Raw genomic sequence first — 24,579 nt, 5'->3', positions numbered from 1 at the left:
ACTAGGAGTGAGTAAGTCTGTAAGTGCATGTCAAAGATTTTATCTTTTTTTGAGTCAACTATAAGAAAGTGAGTCATGATTCTAAGTAACCTTGCACACACACACTCAGGAAAAAATTTTGACTATTTAGAGTTTTTTGTTTTTTGATCATATCATTCGAGATGATCCCAAGTCATCCTGGATGATCCCAAATGATCCTGGATGATCCTAAATTATCCTGGATGGTTAGTTAAAAATAGAAATCTTAATTAGTGTATCCTGGTTATGGTAGAGGCAATTAAGAAAATCATCTTGGAAGATGTTAACATCATTCTAGACAATAGGCTCAAATCAGAAAGAATTAATTGCCATATCATTTTAGGCATGTTTTATTTTTGGATATCATCAAGGATATCATACTAAAATGTAGTGTAATTATGTCTTAATTAGTTTTATAATTAAGGAAAGCAATTAAGGTTTAATTGCTCTACCATATTGTCCTAGACTACCATAGGATTGACTGGGATGATATGTTAAACAAACTTTAATTTCTTCCAGGATGACTAGAATGATGTTCTGGATGATGTGTATTATTTTGCACTAATTGTCTGGGAAGAAACCAAATCGTCCTAGACGATTAGTTATTTTTCCATCGTCTAGACATTCAATCAGGGCAATGTTCTGGATAATATTTGATATTTTGAACTAATCATCCCAGATGATTAGTTTAGTTTTCCATTGTCTAGACATGCAATCACGATAATGTCCTGGATGATGCTCAATGATTTTAAACTAATCTTACAGGATGATGTCCTATCATCCTGGATGATTAGAACAAACATGTCCTTTAGTCATCTAGACTCTTCTAGATCATCCTGGTTGAATGAACAAAATTTATACTAATCGTACAGGATGATCTGTCGATCATCCTAGATGATTATGTAGTTTATTGCTATTAAGAGAAAATTTGAAGCTCTTGTATATAAGACCTGTTATTTACCCAAGATTATATCTTTTGCTACTATCTTGACCTGAGAGAGCCAAGAGGAGCAGGAAAGTAAGGGAGAGAGAGAGGATCTTATGAGGGGGAGTTTATGAGGGGTTTCACAAATGTTGCTTCAAGAAAGGATCCAAGTCATCTTCTCTGATCGTCAACCCTAGTTCCTTAAAGGTTTGAGAGAGGCCTACTTCAATAATTAATCAAGGTTCTATGCCTTCTTCAGGATGAAGCAAAAGGGTCAGGTTCTCTACCATCTTCAGGAGGAAGCAAAAGGAGTTGGGTTTTCTACCTCACTAATCTTGGTGGAAATGATGTTTGTGCAGGCTTCTCCGCCTTATTGTGGGAGCAAAAGGAGAGTCACTGAGTTTAGTGCAATACCTCAAGGAGAGGCTCTAGAGAGTGGATGTAGGTCAAGTTGACCAAACCACTATAAAATTTTATGTGTTCATTCCTACTATTTTTTCGTATTTAATTTCTACACTTTAACTTTCTTGTGGTGATTGTTGGTTTGGTTTAAGATTGTATTTTTGGAACACCAATTTACACCCTTCCCTCCCTCTTGGTTAGCCTTGGGCAAGTTCATGAGGGCTTAACATCCCTGATGAACATTCAAGTGGTATTAGACAGAGATTCAAAAAATCTAGTGCTTGAAAACTTTTGAATTATGATCCATGGCTTACTCCGATAATTATAATACTACGAAAGAATATTCTATTACCCAAGCATCATTATTTGATAATATTTCTTTTGATTTCTAGAAAGTTTGCATGTCCATATTTTTACAATCAATTAACTAACGCATGTGGATGCTTATTAGAGAAGGTTATTTAGCTCCATCATATGAAATTAATGACATAAAAACTGAACTTCCTTCTATTGAATGTACTATTGATGATAGGGATTTAGCACAACTTAATGCAAAATGCTTGAACAATTTTTTTTGTGCTTTTAAATATGAATATTACATGCATGTTTCAGCTTGTGCTACTAGTAAAGAAATCTGGGATAAATTATTTATCACTTATGAGGGCATAAATGAGGTTAAGCAACCAAACTACATGACTATAATTTTTTTCATATGAAACCTACTGAATCAATATCTGACATGCATACTATATTTACTCAAATCATCACCTCTCTGCATGCCTTAGGAAGAGAACTCACAAACTATAAAAAAGTTAATAAAACTTTGAGAAACTTGCCTTCTTTCTTTGATGCCAAGATTACTGCAATAATTGAATCTAAGGATTTGAATTCTTATTCTATTGATAACTTATTTGGATCACTCATTACTTACGAGCAAGGGGTGAACCAAAGAAAACTTGATGTATGTGAGAAAAAGAAGGAGAAAACTATGGAGCTGAAGGCCAACGACACGGACAATGATTCTTCTGAGTATGAAAGTGATGATGTTTCCTTAATAACAAGAAAATTCAAAAGCTTTCTAAGGAAGAAGCAAAAGCACCATCAGAATTAGAAAAATGGTAAGGGTAGCAAGAATTTTAAAAGTTCTACTAATATATTTTTTTTGAATGCAGGAAGCTAGGACATGTTAAAGCTGATTATCCTATACTTAACCTAAGTTCATGAAGGATAAGAAGCAGTTTCAAAAGGCATTCTTGATAGATTCTCCAATAAACTCATTTGAAACTCACGATGAAGAGGAGATAACAAATCTATGCTTGATGGCGGACAATCATCTTGGTCAGTCTGACCAATAAGAGGTATGTGAACTAACCTATGAATAATTACTTGAAGTTTCTGAGACAATTTATGCATCATATAGGAAACTTAAGAAATTGCATGCTAGTTAGAAATTAGAGTTTTTAAATTTGTAAAAAGATCATGAAATTTTTCTTAAAGATCACTCTATAATTGATAGCATCACATATCATTACTTGATGAGTTTGATGCATTAAACAAGAAGCATATTGAATTATCTGATGAACATGATTCCATGAAGTCATCTCATGCTGAGTTAGAAAAAGAGCTTCAAAATTAAAAGCACTTGAGGAAAATAGGACTACACCCACCCCTGATCCAAAGCCAAAAGTTTTAAAACCTAGGAAAAGGAACTATAACCCGAATATATCAGTAAAACCTTTTTCTAGTGTTAGATATTTTTATGTGGCATGTTAGGACACATTTCATATACTTGCACTATTCTCTATAATACACATTAGATGTGGACTCCCAAATTTCTTGATTCACAGCATAACACATATGCATTGCATTCTTATTTCAATAAGAAGGGACCCAAACATATTTGGGTTCCTAAATCTGACATTTCATTATTTTGTAGGCTTGCTCTCATGGAAGACCTCATGAGAGCATGTGGTACCTGGAAGCGGATGCTCATGACACTTAACTTGAGATGCCAACAAATTCATTTTGCTGGAGGCCAAGGCTGGAGGCAAGGTCACTCCTGGAGACAACGCTATTAGAAAAGTGGTGGGCACAAGAATAATCAGAAACTCCAATAACCTTTTGATTGAAAATGTTTTGGTTATAGATGAATTGAAATAAAACTTGTTAAGCATCAGTCAGTTGTACGATAAGGACTTCATCATAATTTTTTTGTCAAATATATACATTATTAGCTTGAATAGCAATATTGTTTTGCAGGGAAAGAAGATTATTAATATTTACATGCTATTTGAATAATATTGAATGTGTTGCTTCATTCTACTTAAAAACTATGGCTGATGAGTTATGGTTATGACAGGGGAGGTTATGTCAGGCTAGTATGAAAACCCTTAGGAGTGTTATCCAAAAAGACCTAATTAGAGGTATCTCCAAGCTTAAGCTCACTAAAGATCACATATGTGATGCCTTCCAACTAGGGAAGCAAGTCCAATCCTCTTTTCATTTCATTAAGGACATTAGCATCTCTAAACCTTTAGAAGTCCTTCATATGGATTTATTTGGACCTATTAGCTCTACCAACTTAGGGGGGAAAGTATACATATTTATGATTATCAATGACTACTCGAGGTTAACTTGAATTAAATTTTTATCTCATAAGAGTGAGTCTTTTGATGAGTTTAGATCCTTCTTTACTTGGATTCCAAAAAAAACTAGGTTATGAGTTCTTGAAAATCCATAGTGACCATGGGGGAGAGTTTAAAAATAAGAGATTTGGAGCCTTTTAGGAGGATAAAGGGATTAACCATAATATTTTAGCTCCTAAGACCACTCAGTAAAATGGGGTAGCTAAAAAGAAGAATAGGACTTTTGTTGAGGCCACTAGAGCCATGTTTGCTGAGTATTCACTTCCAAAATACTTTTGGGCTGAAGTGGTAAACACAACTTGTTATGTGTTGAATAGAGTGAATGTTAGAGCCAAACTAGATAAGACACCCTATGAGATCATTAATGATAGGACACCCAACATTTTCCACCTCCATGTCTTTGGTTGTAAGGTTTTCATTCTTAATAATAGGAAGTAACCCTTACAAAAATTTGACCCAAAATCTGATGGATTGTTCTTAGGATATTCAAGTATGGGGAAATCTTTTAGGGTGTTTAATATGAGGACATTGGTTGTGGAGGAGACTACTCATGTAGTTTTTGATGAATCTGATCCTAAGAATTCTAGAGTTAAGGATGAAGATGAAGTTAGAGAGATTACCTAAGGAGTTAAAAATTTGGAGAATATGGTAGAGCCTCAAAACACTGAAGGAATAGGAGAGATTATCAAAGGAGTAGAAAATATAAAACCTACACACTATTCCTAGAGATTGGAGATATTGTTTGAGTCATTCTAAAGAACTGATCTTAGGAGACCCTTTTGAAGGTGTTAGAATAAGGTATGGACTTAGGATGGAAGTGAACCACTCTGCCTTTATCTCAATGACTGAACCCACCAACATTAATCAAGCCATAACTAATTAGTTTTAGATCTTAGCCATGTAAGAGGAATTAAATTAATTTATTAGGAATGATGTTTGGGAGCTTATAGAAATATCAAAGAGATAAAGTGTAGTTGGAACTAAGTGGATCTTTAAGAATAAGATGAATGATTCTAGTGTGATGGTTAGGAATAAGGTGAGATTTATATCTAAGGGGTTCAACCAAATAGAAGGGATTGATTTTTATGAGACCTTTACCCCTATAACTAGATTGAAAGCCATTAGAGTGTTACTAGCCTTTGCTTATTATAAGGGATTTAAGCTTTTTCAAATAGACATCAAGAGTGACTTTTTAAATGGGGTAATAAAAGAGGATGTGTTTATAGAGCAACCCTAAGGTTTTGAGATTTCTTAATTTCCAAATCATGTTTAAAAAATAAAAAAGGCCTTATATGGATTAAAACAGGCACCTAGAGCTTGGTATGAGAGGCTTAGCACATTCTTACTAGAGAGGGAGTTTGCTAAGGGGAGCAAAGATACTACCCTTTTTTTGAGGAAAGTAGGAGATGAGTTACTCATTATTTAGATCTATGTTGATGATATACTTTTTGGATTTGTTAATAAAAGGCTATGTGATGAATTTCTGAAATAATGAGTAAGAAATTTAAGATGAGTATGATGGGAGAGTTGTCCTACTTTTTGGGTTTAGCATAAGATAATTGGATGATGGAACCTTTCTAAATCAATCTAAGTAAATAAATGCCATCTTGAAGAAATATTAAATGGATATAACTAAGCCAATAAATACTCCCATGATCTCTAGTGTATAGTTGGATAAGGACCCAAATGAAAAAACTGTTGATAAAAAAGGTATAAAGGGATGACTAGATCTTTATTTTACCTGACTACTAGCCAACCTAATATAATATTTAGTATTTTTCTTTGCGCTAGACTTCAAGATGATCCTAAAGAATCTCACCTGATTGCTGTTAAGAGAATCCTTACATATCTCTTAGGGACCCAAAACTTAAGAATATGGTATCTGAGGTATAGCACTTCTTTTGAGATTATTGGATATTATGATTCTGATTTTGCAGGATGTAAGATGGATAAAAAGAGCACTTCTGAGACTTTCAAATTCTTATGACAGTCTTTAGTCTCTTAGTTCAGTAGAAAACAAAACTCTATTACACTTTCTACTGTTGAAGCTGAGTACTTCGATTGAAGCAACAAATTCTGGATTCCAAAATGATATTTTTTCCCTATTTATTATTTTTCAAAATTTGTAGTTAATATTTGACATCCCTAAATTAGTTAAAGAGAGAAACACCATCGATTATTTCTCTTCCTCTAACTTCTTTTAGTGGTATAATTTTCTTTTCTAAACAAAAGACTATCCCAAATTAACAACTGGACTTTGGGATTGAGATCTTTTTATTTTTATATAGTAATCTATCTTATATAAATAATATTCAAAGGCATTAAATCACTTTAAAGCTTTCATAATCTTGTTGTTATATTTATCATATAAATTTTATTTTTTCTTTGTGGTTTACTCTTCCAAATATGAAAGAGTGAGTTTTTCTTCTCTAATATATGGAAGATATTCTCACAACTAAGAGTATTTAAAAGTTTCTAAAGGGATCTAGCTTGCAAAACAAAAATAAATGACAAGGGAATAAAATGAGCCCAAAAAGAAGAAAAATTGAAAAGATATGCAATGATCTCCATAAAAAATTGAAAGATATACAAAGTATTTCAAAAATCAAAAGATGCGCAAAGTGCGCTAATCAATTGACAAGAGGCATAAAATGAGCCCACAAAAAACAAGCTTCCTTGTCTTTCAAACATTTAAGTCTTAGAAGAATTCATGTGTCACTTGATATTTTCAAGGGCTTGTGTTCGAAATTCATGATTGTGACTAATTACTTTGATATATTATTGTATAAGATACTTTTTTGGAACTAAGTTTTAAACAAATATCTTTTTCTTATCCAATTGATTTTTTTTAAGTTAGACCTTAATTTTCAAAAGATGGTTTGCCCTGTAAGAAGTCTGAGCTAGGACTAACAGGATCAGTTATTCTATCATTTTTAGATTGAGATGATGTTAATCCATTGATTCTTACAAATTTTTAATTTAATCACATGGAGAATTTATCATATCGTGCTTTGATAAAAAAAACTTTTATTTTCATTCCTTTTTTCATTTTTATTTTCTTTTTTATTATTTTATTTTTATCTTTTACTATTATTTTTTATATTTTTATGCCTTCTTTGATCATCTCCGTCAATCTCTAGAATTTCACTTATTGGTTACATCATCCTGGATGATACATTCAATCCACTCTTAATATTCCATCTGATGGCTAATATAACTTTTCTATTTATGATTGTCCTAGATGATCCATTATCATCCTGGATGATCTGATCTTATTCTGCTTCAATTATTTATGATTGTCCTGGAAGATCCTCCTCATCTTTGATGACCTTATCAATTTCTGCTCAATTATTGGTTATCGTCCTGGATGATCCACTTGTTCGTCCTAGATGATCCATATGGAAAAATTCATTGCACGTTTTAAATTCGGCTGGTATGATCAATTATTGTGGATCATCCTAGATGATCCACCTAATCATCTTAGATGATTTGGTTTTTGTATGGTTTCCCAACATGACTCCTCAGGATGATCTCCTGTGTCTTATCATCCTTGATGATGTATGATCATCCTGGATGATGTAACTGGCTTTTTGACCAATCATCTCTGACACAATAATTTTACCTGATTATCTTAGATGATTCTACAATCATCTTGGATAATCGGTTTGTTTCTTTATAAATAGAAGCCTTCAAACATTTTTTCTCACCTAAACTTCCTCCATTCAACTTTTCTCTCACTCCTCTATTTTTTGTTCATGGCAGGTGGCAAGTGATCCCAAATGGCAGCTGGAAGCTCTTCGAGGGCAAACGTTGACCATTATTTCACTGAGGCTGCCAACCAAGCCGCCTGCCTGCATTACAAGATAGTCGAGATCACCTTATCCTAGACTGTCAATCCACGTATGCTTTCTTACCCTATTCTTGACCTTTTTGCGCACACCTCTCTCACATTCATCCTTACCCTCATCATTCCTTTCAATTTTGAACTGTTGTTTGAATTTTATGCTAACCTCCGGATCAACTCTTCATATACTACACTTCAATCTTATTACAATAAGTATCTTGTCAAAATCACTTATCAAGATTGTCACGAGCTCTTGCAATTATCTACCACTAGAGACAAGCTTCATATCTTATCTCAAGATCCTGATTTTGACTAGGCTCCAGCCAATCACCTTTTATGAAACATATTTATCTCTTATCATGATGGGGCATCCAACACCTTAGTCAAGGATGATAGGAAAATCCAACATGTTCTTTTGAAATCTATTATTCCCAAAGCTGGTGATCATGTCCACATCACTCAACTCCTTTCCATCACCACTTTTTACATTATAGCCCATCGATAATTTAATGCTTCTGATCCCAAATCATCCTGGATGATCAGTTAAAAATAGAAACCCTAATTAGAGCATTCTGGTTAAGGCAATGATAATTAAGCAAATTATCATGATTAATATTAACATCGTCCTGGACGATAGGTTCAAATAAGTAAGAATCAGCTGCCGGATCATTTTAGGCAAGTTATATTTTTGGACATCATCTTGGAAAATTATGCTTAAGTTAGTTTGGAAATTAAAGAAAGTAATTAAGGTTTGATTTCTTGATCATATCATCCTCGATGATCGCAGGATGATTAGTTAAATTAACCTTAGTTTCTTCCTGGATAACTAGAATAATATTCTGGATGATGTTTATTATTTTGTACTAATCATCCTAGACGATCCCAAATCATACTGGGCAATCCCAAATCATCTTGGATAATCAATTATTTTTCCTTCATCTAGATATGTAATCAGGGTGATGTTCTGGACAATATTTGATGTTTTGAACTAATCATCCAGGACGATTGTGAAATTATCTAAGATAATCAGTTTAGTTTTCCATAATCCAGACATGCAATCAGAGTGATGTCCTGGATGATACTCAATGATTTTGAACTAATATTATAGAACAATGTCCTAACATCCTGGATGATCAAAGCAAAAAAGTCCTTTAATCATCCAGACTCTCCAAGATCATCTTAGTTGATTGAACTAAATTTTTACTGATCGTACAAGACAATCCGTCGATCGTCCTGAACGATTATTTTAGTTTGTTGCAATTAAGAGCAAATTTGAAGCTCTTCTATATAAGACCTCTTGTTTACCCAAGATTATATCTTTTGCTATTGTCATGATCCAAGAGAGCTAAGAGGAGAGGGAGAGCAAGAGGGAGAGAGAGAATCTTGTGAGGGAGAGTTTATGAGGGGTTTCACAAAGGTTGCTCCAATAAAGCATCCAAGTCATCTTCTTTGATCATCGTCTCTAGTTCCTATGAGATTCAAGAGAGGTTTACTTCAGTAATTGATCGAGGTTCTCTTTCTGCTTAAGGAGGAAGTGAAAGGAGTCGGTACTTCAGGAGGAAGAAAAATATGTTGGATTCTCTACCTCACCAATGTCAAAGGAAAGGAGGTTTTTACAGGCTTCTCCACCTTACTATGGGAGAAAATGAGAGTTACTGGTTTTAGAGAAAAACTCGGAGGAGAGGCTCCGGGGAGTGGACATAAGTCAAGTTGATTGAACCACTATAAAATTTTGTGTATTCTTTCCTACTATTTTTTTGCATTTAATTTATGCAATGGGAGCTCCATTTTTAAGCATATATAGCTGAGCATTAACAAAAACATGAAAATGACTTATCCCAATTTGATTAGTTAGCAACCGAGTAGTAGAAGTAACATGATTAGGATATGGCATAGTTTGTAAACCAATTTGCCTCAATCCACTAGTACTTTCAACCACCACCTCCTCCAACTCCATCTGATCAGGATCCGTCTTTATTTTAGTTTCTTTTCATTTAATTGATCTATGTACATCTCTTTTTTATTTTAGTTTCTTATTTATTTGATGTAGTTTCCTCCTCTTTTTGAGATGTCAAAAGGGGGAGTAAAGTGTGTTAGTAGTTGTAATTTGCTTTAAAATGTTTAATTATTTATTTACCTTTTTACTTTTTGCTTTCTCCTTTTATGTATTTTATTTAAAGATAATAAAAAAACTACTTTGACATCGCCCCTATTTTTTTTGAAAAAATTCACTTAGTAAGGGGGAACATATGGAATAACAAAACACTCTTGAATTATAAACAAACAAAGTTTGCCATTGTAAAAAAGGGGGAGAATGTTATAAATCTAGACCCAAGTTCTGTGTTTTTGATGATAAAAAATATAATTATATTTTCCACTATGCTATTTGAATCTATTGCTTATCTATTTAGCCCTGCTTATTAACATTTCAGGATCACAACTCACTTCCAACCTCAATTAGCTCGAGACAAAGTAGACAAGGAATATTCTCTATTTTAAGTCTTTTTATACTTTTTACCTTTTTTGAGTAAAATATGTATTGTGTTTGATCCTAAAGCTAACATTTCACACACACACTCAAGGAAGTGCGTTTGTGAGTTAGAAAAATATATGTTTTTTGAATTAATCACATAGTATAATTTTTATCATATTGGATTATCAGTTAACTTAAAAACCCTAATTAGGACACCTATGCTAAGTTAGATTGATTAAACTCATCATCATGGAGTTCAAAAGTGAATTAAATGAATTTTTAATAAACCTCCTGCTCTTTAGTGACTCATTGGTGATTTAGAGTTTCCTCTCGTGTGCTTCTAGTTCTCCTATCCTAGCATGGTTTCTTTGCATTTTTATCTTTGATTTTTTTCCTTTTTGTTTTTTAAGACCATGTCATGCTTTGTTTTGAGATTTTTTTTGGTTTAATTAGCTCTTGGAGATGACGACTGTCATCATCCATCCCCTCATCCTCTTCATTTCCTGATGGTAAATCTCGGTCTTTTAAGTATGTTTTGGCTAGCTCTTCTTTTTCTTCTACAAAACATTAGTTTGTTCAAACTTCATTGAAAGCATGTCTTTCTTTGATGTTTGATGATTCCATTATTTCTTAGTTAGCCACTCCTTTTCCTTCAACTTTTGTTGGCAAGTTCCTTCTTCAGCGACCAAATCTGGATGTGATATGTAAATTTTTTGTTAATTTGAAACAATCAGGTTCTTTTCTTATCAGTTTGCTGGATCATAAGCACATTGCAATTCAACATTCTAATGATATTGATTATAGCCACTTTTTTCTAGGATATCCTACTATATTAACGCTTGCTAAATGTAGTTACTTAAATAAACATAAAATTTTGATGTTCAAGAGGAATCTCTTATTGCTCCTGTGTGGATATCCTTCATGAATTTGAGACTTCCTTTTTTTTCAATTCACAAGTTTTATTTTGTCTGGCATTAATTTTTGGCAGGCCTCTCCAGATGGACTAAGTAATTGCCTCTATCTCTGGTCTGTCTATGGCTCATGTTTTAATTAAGTTGGATATTTCTAAGAAATATCCTAATGATATCTGGATTGGATCGGAGTTGAATGGTTATTTACAAAAAGTTATTATTGAAATTTTCCCATTTTTTGTTTTCACAGTAAAATTCATGGCCATGGTTTGAATGAATATTACAATGACATCCTCATATCCATAAGGAGAAGGATTCTTCCAAGCAATCGTAAGGAAATGTTGTTCTTTCATCTTCTCAGAATCACGAAATTCCTAATCTTGGAGAGGTTGAGGGCAAAATTCCTAAGCTTCTTGATAATATTGAGGAACCAATACATTAATCCAATTCTCATACTGAACCACCTTCCATCAATGATGATGTTCCTACTCAGTTACAAGGAAATGATATTAACTCTACCTCTATCTTATCTACTAGTTATGGAAATGTGGATGAGCAAATGTTCGATATCACTACTAATCAAAATATTATTACATCATCTTCTATGAGTTATTGTGTTCTTAACAAAAAAATTTCCTGATATGAATTTTATGTTGCTCACTAATAATTATTCTAATATTGTGTCTTCTCATGCTGTTGGGAATGATCATGAGGATGGATAACTCATTTTATCGGAAGGTAATGCTGGTATTGACATGAGTAGTAAAGAAAATATGGAGGATGGCTATACCTTGCAGAAGAGTGAACTGGCGTAGGAGGTAAGGCAAGAGGGTTTGCACATTGATTGTAAGCTTCCTTTAAACTCTCATTATCATAGTGATGCTTTACATATACATAAGATATGGATATTATGGCTAATTATTTTGTCAAATATGATAATGACACTAGTTATACCAAGTTGCATACTAGAATAAGTAGGACTAACCATTCACATACTAGTCATTAGCATCTTTTTTATGTTTAAAGCTATCATTTGGAATGTTAGGGGCATTGGTTGCCCCTCTTCTAGGTTAAGGGTTCAGAACTTATGTCGTATTTATAAGGTTTTTATTATTGTGTTTCTTGAACCTCTTATTACTTCTATTAAATTACTTAGTATTGCTAGAACATTGGACTTTAAGCATGTTGTTTCGAATTCTACCAATAAGATTTGGGTGTTATGGAAGAATCATGTTAGAATAGATGCTATTGGAGATTTTACTCAAGTTATGCATTATAATTTCAAAGTTTTAAATACAAATTAATGTTCCTCTTTTACCTATGCTACCTCTTCTTGTATTACTAAACCAGGTTTATGGGTGCAACTCACTAATTTTCATAGTATTTGTAACTTGCCTTTGCTTGTTGGTTGTGATTTTAACACTATTTCTAATTCCTTCGAATGTATTAGGGGTTTTATTCTTATCTAACATTCTATGGAGGATTTTAATAATATAAATTTGGATTGTAATTTAGTTGACATTGGATTCTCTTGTAACAAATTTACTTGGAACTGTGGCAATTTATGATAAAATTTGGATCAATTTTTATTTATTGATTTTTGGCTTAACTCTTTAAATTTGACTTTTGTTGATCATTTTAGTAGGACTCTTTCTTATCACTCCCCTTTGGTTATTAGCCTCATAACTAGGCATACGAGATCTTTGCCTCAATTTATAATACAAAACAATTGGTAGCTTCATGATTCTTTCTTGAACTTGATTTAGGAAAATTGCCATACCCCCTCCCATCCGGATAACTCCAACTTTGGTATGAAGAGATTTTGGTTTAAACTAAAAAGGATTAAGTTATTAATTGGTGGAACCATAATATTTTTAAAAATATTTTTATTAATATCTTGATTGTTGAAGATCAAGTGAATAATATTAAGCTTAATTATCAATTATTTCCCTCAGATGAGAATTTTAGTTTGTTGAGTGATGCTAAAGATTCTCTGTTTAAATTATAAGCTCAAGAGGAAGCCTTTGGGAAACAAAAAGTGGTTGTGAAGAACCTTCTTGAAAGTGACAATAACACCAAATATTTTTATGTGTTGGTTAAAAGTAAATTACAAAAACTCCATTAATAAAATCCATTGTGATGATGGATCTGTTACTGGGGATACTAAGGAAATTTCTAATTTGGCGGTTGAATATTTTCAAATATGTCTCAATAAGGAGTTTACTCCTGGCCATATTGATAGCCCTTCTATTATCCCTAATCTTATCTCTCAAGTTGATAATGATCTCCTCTCTAAACCCTCTTCTTTAGAGAAAATTAAAGAGATTATTCATAGCATGACTGGACCGGATGATTTTACCACTAAGTTTTTCCAGAAAGCTTGGCACCTTATTAGTAATGATATTTTTTTGGTTGTTTTGTATTTTTTTGTTGGTCACACTATTCCAAAATTTTTTCCTCTACTTCTATTGTGCTCATTCCCAAAATGAACACATTTAGTAATTGGAATGATTTTAGATCTATTAGTCTTTGCACTTTTTTAATAAGTTTCTTTCTAAAATTCTTATGATTTGTTTAACTTCTATTCTTCCAAAAATTATTTCTCCTTTTCAAATGGGGTTTGTCAAGGGGCATGCTATTATTGATAATATTCTTTTGGTCAAAAAATTTTTTTATGACCTGGTTGTAAGGGTGAGAGGGGGAAACATTATCTTGAAACTTGATATTTCTAAGGCTTATGACAACCTTGATTGGAAGTTTCTTTACAATATTCTTCAATTGTTTGGTTTTAATTCAGTTTTTATTAGTTTTATTTGCAATTACTTTGAAGGAAACTATTTTCCTTTTATTATTAATGGCAAAAGCACTAGTTTTTTTTTTAAATCCTCTCATGATATAAGACAGGATGATCTTATCTCCCCTGCTCTTTTCATTATTGCTACTGAGTATTTATCTAGAGGCCTTGCAAACCTCTTTGAGAATCAACCTAGCCTGTACTTTAGATCCTTGGGAGGTTTTCCTATTTCTAATTTATGTTTTGCTGATGATTTTATTGTTTTTACAAATGGTTCTTTAAATAGAATTATGGTTTTCTTTCATAATTTTGAAATTGTTAGTGGTTTTTCTCTTAATAAGAATAAGTGTTATTTTACTGCCTCCTACAAAGTGCCTAATGATTGTATTTTGGCTATCAAAGATCTGACCGATTTTGTGCAAGGTCAAATGCCTATTAAGTGCATTGGGGTTCCTCTTTTTAATTGTAGAAAGCAAAATTTTCTTTTTGATGATTTAATTTTTTGTGTGCAAAACAAGCTTTTATCTTGGGATTCTAATTTTCTAAGTTTTTGGGGTAGGTTAACCCTTATTAGAAGTATTCTTTGCTCTCTTCCTGTTTATATTTTCCAAATTCTTCAACTTACTCAAGTGGTTTGCAATATAATTGATAAATTTTTTTAATAAATTATAGGAATGGGGCTAATAGCAATTCTAAAATTATTTGGTTTTCTTGGGACAAGCGTTGTGGTGTTTTAGATGAGGGTGACCTGGGGTGTAAGAGTATGTATGATTTAGCCTATGCTTTTTCTTTCAAGTTGTGGTACAACTTTTGTGCCAAAGTGAGCCTCTGGGCTAAGTTTATGTTTGCTAAATGTTGTCTGGGTAAGCACCTGACTACTTGTTTTTTTAACAAACATGACTTTATAGTATGGAAGAGACTTTCCAAGGTTAAATGTCTTATTGAGCTTGTCCTTTCATGGGGTCTTGGAAGTTGGAACATTTTCTTTTGTCAAGATCATTAGTTGGGTGCTCAATCTATTGATTCCATTATTAACTCTTCTTATATTGCGATGGTCAAGATGAATGATTTAATTTTTGATAACTATTGGGATTATGATAAACTTGCTAATGTTATTCTTGTCTCTATTATTTCAAAAATTTTAAACCTCCCATTGAACACTGACTAGAATGATTTATTATTATGCAATTTGTCCATTGATAGGAGTTTTAAATTAAAGTATGATTGGCATGCCTTTAGATCCAAGAATGATATTACTAATATATTTTCTATGATTTGGCATGAAAGTATTACTTCTACTATAGCTATTTTCATTTGGAGAATTATGCACAAGTTCATTCCTACTAATGATAACTTAACTAAAAGAGGCTTTATTTTGTCGTCCAAGTGCCAATGTTGCTACTATAAGGTGAATATGCATCATGTTTTCCTCTCTGGTCCTATAGCTATTGAAACCTAGGTTTATTTTGATGACATCTTCAAACTTAATTACTTTAATGCTAAATTATCTATTAATGCTATGCCTAATTCTTGGTATTTTAAGTCTAATGACCATATCATAAATGTTTTTCTTTCCCTCAGTTTGTGGTAGTTATGGTTGGATAGAAATAAGTTCCTATTTAATGGTGTTAGTATGAATCATCATAGGATTACTAAGAATGTGAAAGACAAGTTCATGGAGCTTTTTTCTATTTATCTACTCATGTCAAGAATTTTAAGAACTATCAATTTGTGGTGTCTTATTTAGGTATCAATTTGGAGGATGATCATCCTTCTACCAAACCTAGGTTGTATATGTTGAGTCTAGTGAATAGGTTGTTAAACCTAAGTTAATGTCCCACGGCTATCAAGAGGGGGGGGGTGAATTGTTAGTTAAAAATTATCCCTCTTTTAGATGAGTTGAACTGAAAATAAATTTAATGAATTTTTATAAAAAGTTTTTCAACCACAACTTTTTAAACAGTAAAATGCGAAAAATAAAAAAATAGTAAAAATAAATGACACAAGATTTATAGTGGTTCGGTCTAAACCAGACCTACATCCACTCCCCAGAGGCACCCTCTGAGTATTACACTAATACCATTAGTGTCTCTCCTTTTGCACCCACAGTAAGGGGGAGAAGCCTTTATAAACACTCTTTCCACCACTACCCGGTGCGACAGAGAACCGTCGTCCTTTTACACTATTCCCAGTGTTGGCAGAGAACCGTCCGTCCTTTCACACTCTCCTAGTGTGGGCAAAGAACCCTTCGTTCTTTTACACTCTCCTAGTGTGGGCAGAGAAACCTTCATCCTTTCACACTCTCCTAGTGTGCGCAGAGAATCCTTCATCCATTCACACTCTTCTAGTGTGGGCAGAGAACTCGATCTCCTTGACAGATCTCCTCACAAGAAATTTAGAAAGAAGAAAGAAAAGAGTGAAGTAATCTCAAATCACAAGTTAGGTAATCTTACCTTTGAACATAAAGTAAAGCCTTCACGCTCCAGTGGAAGAAATCCTTCTTTGAATGCTCTCTCTCACTCTCCCTTGAGTCTTCTTTCAATAGGCACGAAGATCAATGACAAAAAAGATTTGGTGGCAGTCTAATTTGGACTATATATAGGAAAGACAAGAAAAACTGCCCAAAAACTGCAAATTTTCAATTCTGTATGTAGTGGATAGTCCCGTACGATCGTGGATCATCCCGGACGATTTTACTTAAAGTTCCATAAATGATCCTAATGTATATTGGTACGAACTATGTTCGTACACGATCATCGTCCTGTATGAACTAGGTTCGTCCGGTATGAAACGATTATTCCATAGGTAGGTTTCCAAATCCCTGCAGGACGTAACCAACTGAGGTAAGTCGGTTCGGTTCGTCCTGGACGAACAAGTTTTGTCCTAGATGATTTTAAATAGAGAGTTTCGTCCAGGGATGAAGGGTAATTTTGTCCTGGATGATTTTAAACAGAGAATCTCGTCAAGAGACGAACCGTGTATTTCGTCTGGATGAACAGTGCAAATAGAGAATCCAGAGGCGTTCGTCCTGGGACAAATATTAAATTCGTCCGGACGAGTAGGACTTAGAAAATTTTTATCCCTGCCTGTTCGATCCATTGCTCTTCTGAGGGGTTAATTGACATGATCGTCCCGTACAAACTATGTTTGTTCTGTACGATCAGTTCACAAAAGTTATTCCCCCAAATGTGTGTGTTGTGAATATTCACTCAATTACAATCACTCCCTCTAAATTCAAAAACATTTTTAAAGCTTTTAATTTACAAATGATTGGAAGCTGAATTTGATTTGAAGTCTTCATAGTTTGGAGTTGATTTTCCTGAAATGTTAGTACACACTAGAGCAAAAATAAATCTTCCAAAAAGTGTTAGGAGATATCTATACATAAAATAATAATATTTGAAATCATCAAAATAACACAAGTTGCAAGAATGTAAAACATGCAAATAGTAATTCTCTTAACAGTATAGTGGCTCAAACCTCCTAATAACTTTTATAAGCTGAATGTGGAAGGTGTTGTTATGTGTTCCACCACGGGATGTGGTGGGCTTATTAGGGATAGTCATGGGAGTATTATTATAGCTTTTATGGGTCCCTTACACAATTACGATGTGAACCTTATTGTCCTCTTGGTTATTCTTTATGGGATTAGATTATGCATTTCTCTTGACATTTCTAACATTGGCATTGAAGTTGATTTTAATTATAGTATTCACTATTTAAATACTATTAATGAAACTATGTGTAATCCAGCTATTTTTTGTTTGGTGAGGGATATTATGCATTGGTTGATCTTTATGAGCATCTCCTAATCTCATGTTTATAACGACGGGAATGCTTATGCAAAGTGGCTTGCCAACTTGTTGTTTGGCTTGGATGGTTTTACTGATTTTTTTGCTTCTAACCTCCCTGCTCCTTTAATAGGGTTTTTAAGATGTGATAAAGTTGGTATACCCTATGTTAGATTTTAAGGTTGCTTGATGCTTGTAGTTTTTGTTTTCTTTGGTTTGGGGTTTGCCTCCTGGTTGGTGTGTTGGAGGATATATCTATTATTATGTTCCTTTTTATCGTTTTATTTCTATTTGGGTGCAAGTTGTAGTTCTTTGTGTTGCTCTATGATGACCAAAATTTATCTATGGTTTTTATGGGTATTTTTGGAGTTTGGATGGTGGGCATTTCCTAGAGCCTCTCGGTTGGTTTGGGGACTACCTCTTGGTTGGTGTCCTGGAGGTTTTTTCTTCTGTTCTATTTCTTTTTGCTATTTTGTTTATGTTTTGGTGTCAGGAATACATATATGTGTTATTTTTGGTTGGCTAGAGTTTTCTATTACTATTTCCTTTTAATGGATGTTTTTGGGGATTGGTTGGTGGGCATTTCTTGGAGCCTTTCGTTTCTTTACTACTGCAAGGTTTTGTGGCTTTCAATTTTGTAGCTTTGTCTTCAATGTTTTTGGGGGTCTTATGTATACCTTAATGTTAAGCTTGGCTTTCTAGCTTTGTAATCTCGTTAATTTGTACTATTTTTGGGTCCTGGATCCTTTATAATTTATTAGGGGTTCCTCTAACATGGTCTGCGAGGACTACCCTTCTAATTTCTTTAGCTGGTTTGGTTTTCCTCCAGTTGCTTCCTATGCTCTGTTGATTCAATTTTATTATTATTCTATTAGGTTTAATGGCGCGTGGTGCCATTGGTTATTTGATGGTAGGGCTATCTATGCTAGTTTGGAGGTGATCAAGGGTTGTGACCCTTCTATCTTTTCTTCTATCATTACTAATGTTGATTGGGGTTGATGTTGCTTATTATGGTTGCTTAGGTGATAGTGATTTTGCAATTGTTATTGACTCTTTTTTCCTCCTTTTAATATGGCTTATGAATATATGTTAGAACTATCAACCAGTTATCTTTTATGTTTATTTGTGCTATTTCTATCTTGGGAATCACCCTTTTTTATAGAATGTTCTTAATGTAGGTTTCTATTGTGGTGCCATTTTGGATGGGTAGCTAGAGCTAAATGCTAGTTTTTGGATTCTTCATCCTTCTGGGTGCTCTTTCTTATGTACTGTAGAATATACCTAGGTTTGTTTGTACTTTTGCTTAGTAGGGAACTCAAGCTCTTATAATTTTTTTACTTTCTTTTTATAGCTCTTCTGAGAATTAGTGAGCTTGAGGTCCTTTTAAGAACTTTATAATTTTATTATTGAATTAACATATATACCCCTCGGAGGGTTTTCCCTAAAAAAATGGTTGATTAAACTCACAGAACTTTATGATCCCTTTCGTACATAAAAATTAGTTATAATCAACAAAATATCCATCAATCACAATTTAAGTAATATTATAATGTTCAAAATCTGAGTCTAATCATACCATAAGACATGTATCATATTGTATGATATTCATCAAACTGTATGATACATGATAATCATGCTTAAATTTATCCTATGATTTGGGGAACATTTATGGTTAATTTGTTTAATCAAATTATAATGGATAATTGATGATAATTGTACTGTATGATGATTCGAGCGATACATGGGACTATAATTATATCATTTCCTATCATCTAAGAGGTGATATGCTATGTTTTTTGACTAATCATATAGAATGAACACCTAAATTTTGTACTATACGAACTGATCACTGCATTGGAAGATAATTACATCGTGGCCTATCATATAGAAGGATAAATATATCTATTGAACAGATCTTACTGGGCAATACATTTTATACTATCTAAAGAGGCTGCTTTGTTATAATCATACTAGACGATGTTCTAAATCATCCTAGACGATCTATTCATCTCTTTGAACTAATCATACAGAGCCCATCTCCTTGTACATTACTGCCAAGAATCGTAAAGGATGATCTTAGATTTTACTAGATGATCAGAGTCAGCATATTGAAATTTAAGGCTTTATGATGAGATTTCTATTTAAGATTTAAAAAATCCTTGGCTAAATGAATTTTGCTGCTAAGTTGCTCTGATTGGGAGCAAAGAGGTTCTTAGGAGAGCTTTGGGAGAGAGAAGAAATGAAGAGTTTTTTTGAGGGAGAATTGTGAGGGATTCACAAGGTTTCTCAAAGCAAGGCTATTCCTCTTCTTCTTCAAGTTTCCACCTAGATCTCTTGGAGGCTCCAGGAAGACACTCTACATCACTAGTTCTTGGCTTTCTTCCATCCTCAGGAGGGAGAATAAGAATTACAGGTTCTCTACCTTCACTAGGAGGGTGAAAAAGAGAGAAAGGTCCTCTACCACACTGGGTTAGTGGAAGATATTTTATAAGGGCTTCTCTGCTATGCTGTGGGGGAAAAAGGAGAGACACTACTTTTAGTGCTATAATAGGAATGAAGGGTTTTGTGGAGGGGACGTAAATCAGATTGGACTAAACAGCTATAGATGTTGGTGTGCTTATTCTTATTATTTTACGCACTTTTATTTTTCTATGATTTTATGCACTTTTATTTTATAAGGGCTTCTCTGCTATGCTGTGGGGGAAAAAGGAGAGACACTACTTTTAGTGCTATAATAGGAGATTTTGTACAGGCTTCTCCACCATGCTGTGGAAGCAAAATAAGAGTCACTGAGTTTAGTACAATACTCAGAGGGTGCCTCCGAGAAGTGGATGTAGGTCGAGTTGATTAAACCAGTATAAATTTCTGTGTTCTTTACTATTGCTTTTTTCACATTTAATTTCCACGTTAAATTTCTTTGCCGTGAATTTTTGGTTTGGTTTAGTTTTTATTTTTGATTGAAAGATTTTTTTAAAATACCAATTCCCCCCCCCCGAAAAAAAACACCCCCCCCCCCCCCCCCCCCCCTCATGGTTAGCTTGGGCTAGTTCATAAGGGCTTAACATCCCTTCGAACTTTCAAATTCATGACCATCCAAACTCCAATTTTAAAAATCATATAGTTAAATTAAATTTCTCAAGGAGACAAATCCAACATGACCAAATTTGATACATTACAAGCCCAAATAGGTCCAAATCAAAGGTTCAACACCTATTCGGAAGATTCAAAACTCTAATTGGTTGACCAAACGATATCCAAATATGACATGCATATAGTCAAATCGAGCAGCTCAATTAGTCAAATCCATTCTTCCCAAAATCCTTCAAATCTGGCATCTCTTAGGTATTTAATTGCTTGATAAATGCTCCATGTTCAAGGGGATCAATATGAACCATCCAATAGAATACTCTCAACTTGCCCTTGATTTTCTTCATATTTACTAGGCATGTCACATCGAAAAAAAATTATAAATAGACCCCTTATTTTTCACAAGGTGGGGAGGGAGAGAAGAAAGACGATGGATCTCTATTACTTTATCAAGCTTGCACCACCAGTTGATCTTTTCTTGAACACTCATTGTCGTCGAACTTTAACCACTGACTATCGCCAAACTTTTGGCTATTCATTGGTTGATATTGGATCTTTTTCCAACAACCAAGTATTTCTAAACATCTGCTTAACTGCTAATTAACAATGAATCTCCAACCATCGCAAGACAATGGTGGAACATTCTTTGTTATTCAATATGCATCAAGAGGACTAATCTTATGAAGTTCGGAAAACTCTTTAGCATATTGTATTCTCCTTGACCTTGAGTTAAAGTTTGAATTGACTTTTGTAATTTATTCAAATACTTTTGGAATCATTTCAACTGGGCAATACCTCATGATTTTTTCCCTTTTCTGAGTTTTACACATAAAAATTCATTTGTTTTTCTATCATAAGTTTGTGTGCTAGATTTTCATACATTACTAAAATGTAAAATCTTTTACTCTACTAGATATGCAACAACTATTTTTTATGTTGAAAATTATTGAACTATAAGATTTTGTAATGTTTGTTTAGCATCATTATATGAATAATAGTGAATGTTTCTAATCCAAATTAACAAATAAATATGTAGTTGTAATTCTAAGTATTTAATACTCATATAATGATGCTAAACATTTCTGGAATCATTTATATGTATGCCTTCCCGCACCGTTACATGTCGATAATTTGAACGCAACGGAATATAGCTTACGCAAAGATACATTTGTTGAACCAAAATTGTTATCTTTTTTTTTTTTTCTATAAATTACATTGTGGTCTATTTTGGAAATGAAAAGCTGCATTTCTTGTAGCGAAAATAAGATATTTTTTCTAACAATTGCATTGTATAGTTTTGGGAATATCCTGGCATCTCAAACAGTTAGGTGTTCCACTGCGATCACCATCAGGTCCAGGTCCGTTACCGCTGGCATCTGTATCAATAATAATTAATAAATAAAAATGAAATAAAATTATGTATCATTTTTTAAGAGATAAGTTTTATTAAGGAGAAATAATGCCTTTCATTCAAAAATTTATCAAATAAATTAAAATTTCGTTTAGGATAATTTTATTATTATTTTTTAAAATAATTTTTTAATACAAAAGAAAATACCATTGTTTACTGTACCTTTTAGCCATTTATCAAATCAAGTTATTTTGAAAAAAAAAATAATAATAACTTTGAAGTACTTTAAGTGATGGATGCCACTCAACCCAAACAGTTTGTTTTGTTTCCCCTTTGTGTCTCTCTCACGACTCGCGACTCACTACTTCAAACACAGCTTTCGTTTTCCCTTTCGCTCCTCTCTCGCCCCCAAACGGAGACCGCCAGCGACAAATATTTATGTCTTCTAAGCTCTAAAGACCATGTTATTTGTATTATAAATTTTGATCTTATAAATAGAACTATTTTAAGTTAGGTCTCCTGTGAACAAAATTTCTTGCTCCACCACTGACCACAATCACCAGTACCACCAGTGACCATCTTCACCCTTCCAAAATCAATTTATTTGATATTTAATAAAACTAAAAATAGCACGCTTTGAAGTTACCAAAAAAATTTATTTGATGAGCAAATATAAATAAAACAAAACATAATTAAAATACAAGAAATGAAAAATTAAATTGATCCCAAATAAACTCTTAACAAATAACAAATACTAAAAAACTAATATTTTTAAAACCGGGCCGGACATGCCTGTTCGACCGTGAATCAATTCAGTTGCTTGTCTAAAGAAGTTGAAAAATCGGATTTGTATTGAACTCGTGATAACTGATTCAACCGGTAAACTGTTGTACTGGCTCCGGTTTGATTAATATTTAATTTTTAATATTAAGTTATAATAAAAATAATTAAAAAATGCAAACTAAAAAAATGTATTGAAAGAACAAAACTTGAAAGAGAGAATGATCCTAAACAGCTCCTATGCTCAGATATAACTTATGATCTACATTTTATTCTTACTTAACAACAATGAACTTTTAATTTTTAAATTCAATATTTCTTTAAAATAGCAAGAGCATGAGCTTGCACAGCATATTGATGAAAATATAAATTAAGCTTTACAGTAAAACTATCATTCTAAATTAGCCTACTTAATTTGGCCTTTTTAAATGCTTATCTATAAATTCAAAATTATATGACTTGTAAAGTAAGAAATGAATATTAATTCTAATAAATTAAAGCTATTCTGACAAAGAAAAAAATAAAAATTTGAACAAACAATTGTATCATAATATTGATATAAAACGCATAAGGATAGAAATATAAGCTCCAAATCATGATAAGTTCTTATTAAATTGTTTTTTTCTTGCCCATAAGTCCAATCTTTTTGTTAGTATGAAATAAAAGTTTGTGCTATTATATAAATTATAATTTATTCAATAAATTGGCGCCTATAAATTTTTATTTTCTTTTTTTGAAGGCATCACAAACATTCCAAAATAAAAAACTAACCTCCACCAGCAGGAGCACCAGCAAGACAGTAGGTTGCAAGGAGGAGCACCAGCAAGAGCAGGAAGAAGTAGTAAAACCTGCAAGCCATGGAACTTTTCTGCTAATATCCTTATTTGCGTTGATGAATCTCATATTTATAGAAGATGCAACTAGGCGAGTCTCATTGTTTTATATTTATTTTTTTTCATTTTGTATCAATGTGAACATTCTGAAAAATAAGGCTTCATATCATAAATATGAAGTACAGAAAAGTGGGAGCAAATGGCCACCAAATTTGACTTTTTTTTTGGCAGGTGTTGGCAAACATTAAACAGATCACGAAATTACTTTTTAGTTCAATAAATAATATTTTAATTTTAATTATATAAAAAATATATAAGAAAATATAATATTATAGATTTTTTATGTTATTTAAAGATTATAACGTTATATAAATAAATATTGAAATTTAATACTTGTAACAAAATTCTTAATATTTTAAACGTTGATTTAATTCCATTTACAAATGCAATTGCATAATTTGTAAGAATTTTTTCAAAAGTATCATTATACTTTATTTAATAACGAAAATAAACATACAACAACAACAACAACAACATCAAGCCTTTATCCCACTACGTGGGGTCGGCTACATGAATCCTTTTTCTCCATTGTGTTCTATTAAAAGTCAAATTCTCATTTAAACCTAATAAAGAAAGGTCATTCCTAATATTTTCTAACCAAGTCTTTTTAGGTCTACCCCTACCTTTCTTAACATAAGTCAAATCTAACACCTCTACTCTCCTAA

General features: G+C 32.9%; 1 long non-coding RNA gene across 1 annotated transcript; it reads right to left on the bottom strand.

Moving 5' to 3' along the window:
- Positions 1 to 21,964: 21,964 nt before the first annotated feature.
- On the bottom strand, positions 21,965 to 23,920 carry LOC114580271. The gene is made up of 2 exons (XR_003701632.1): positions 23,793 to 23,920; positions 21,965 to 22,266 (listed from the first exon to the last, which is right to left on the bottom strand). It is a non-coding gene; the product is annotated as an uncharacterized LOC114580271 (long non-coding RNA).
- Positions 23,921 to 24,579: the final 659 nt, after the last annotated feature.

The sequence above is a fragment of the Dendrobium catenatum genome, unplaced genomic scaffold (genome assembly GCF_001605985.2).
Source record: "Dendrobium catenatum unplaced genomic scaffold, ASM160598v2 fragScaff_scaffold_911, whole genome shotgun sequence".
NCBI classification, from domain to species: domain Eukaryota; kingdom Viridiplantae; phylum Streptophyta; class Magnoliopsida; order Asparagales; family Orchidaceae; genus Dendrobium; species Dendrobium catenatum.
Note: the sequence above shows the minus strand (reverse complement) of the source record. Positions and strands in the feature narration are given on the sequence as shown.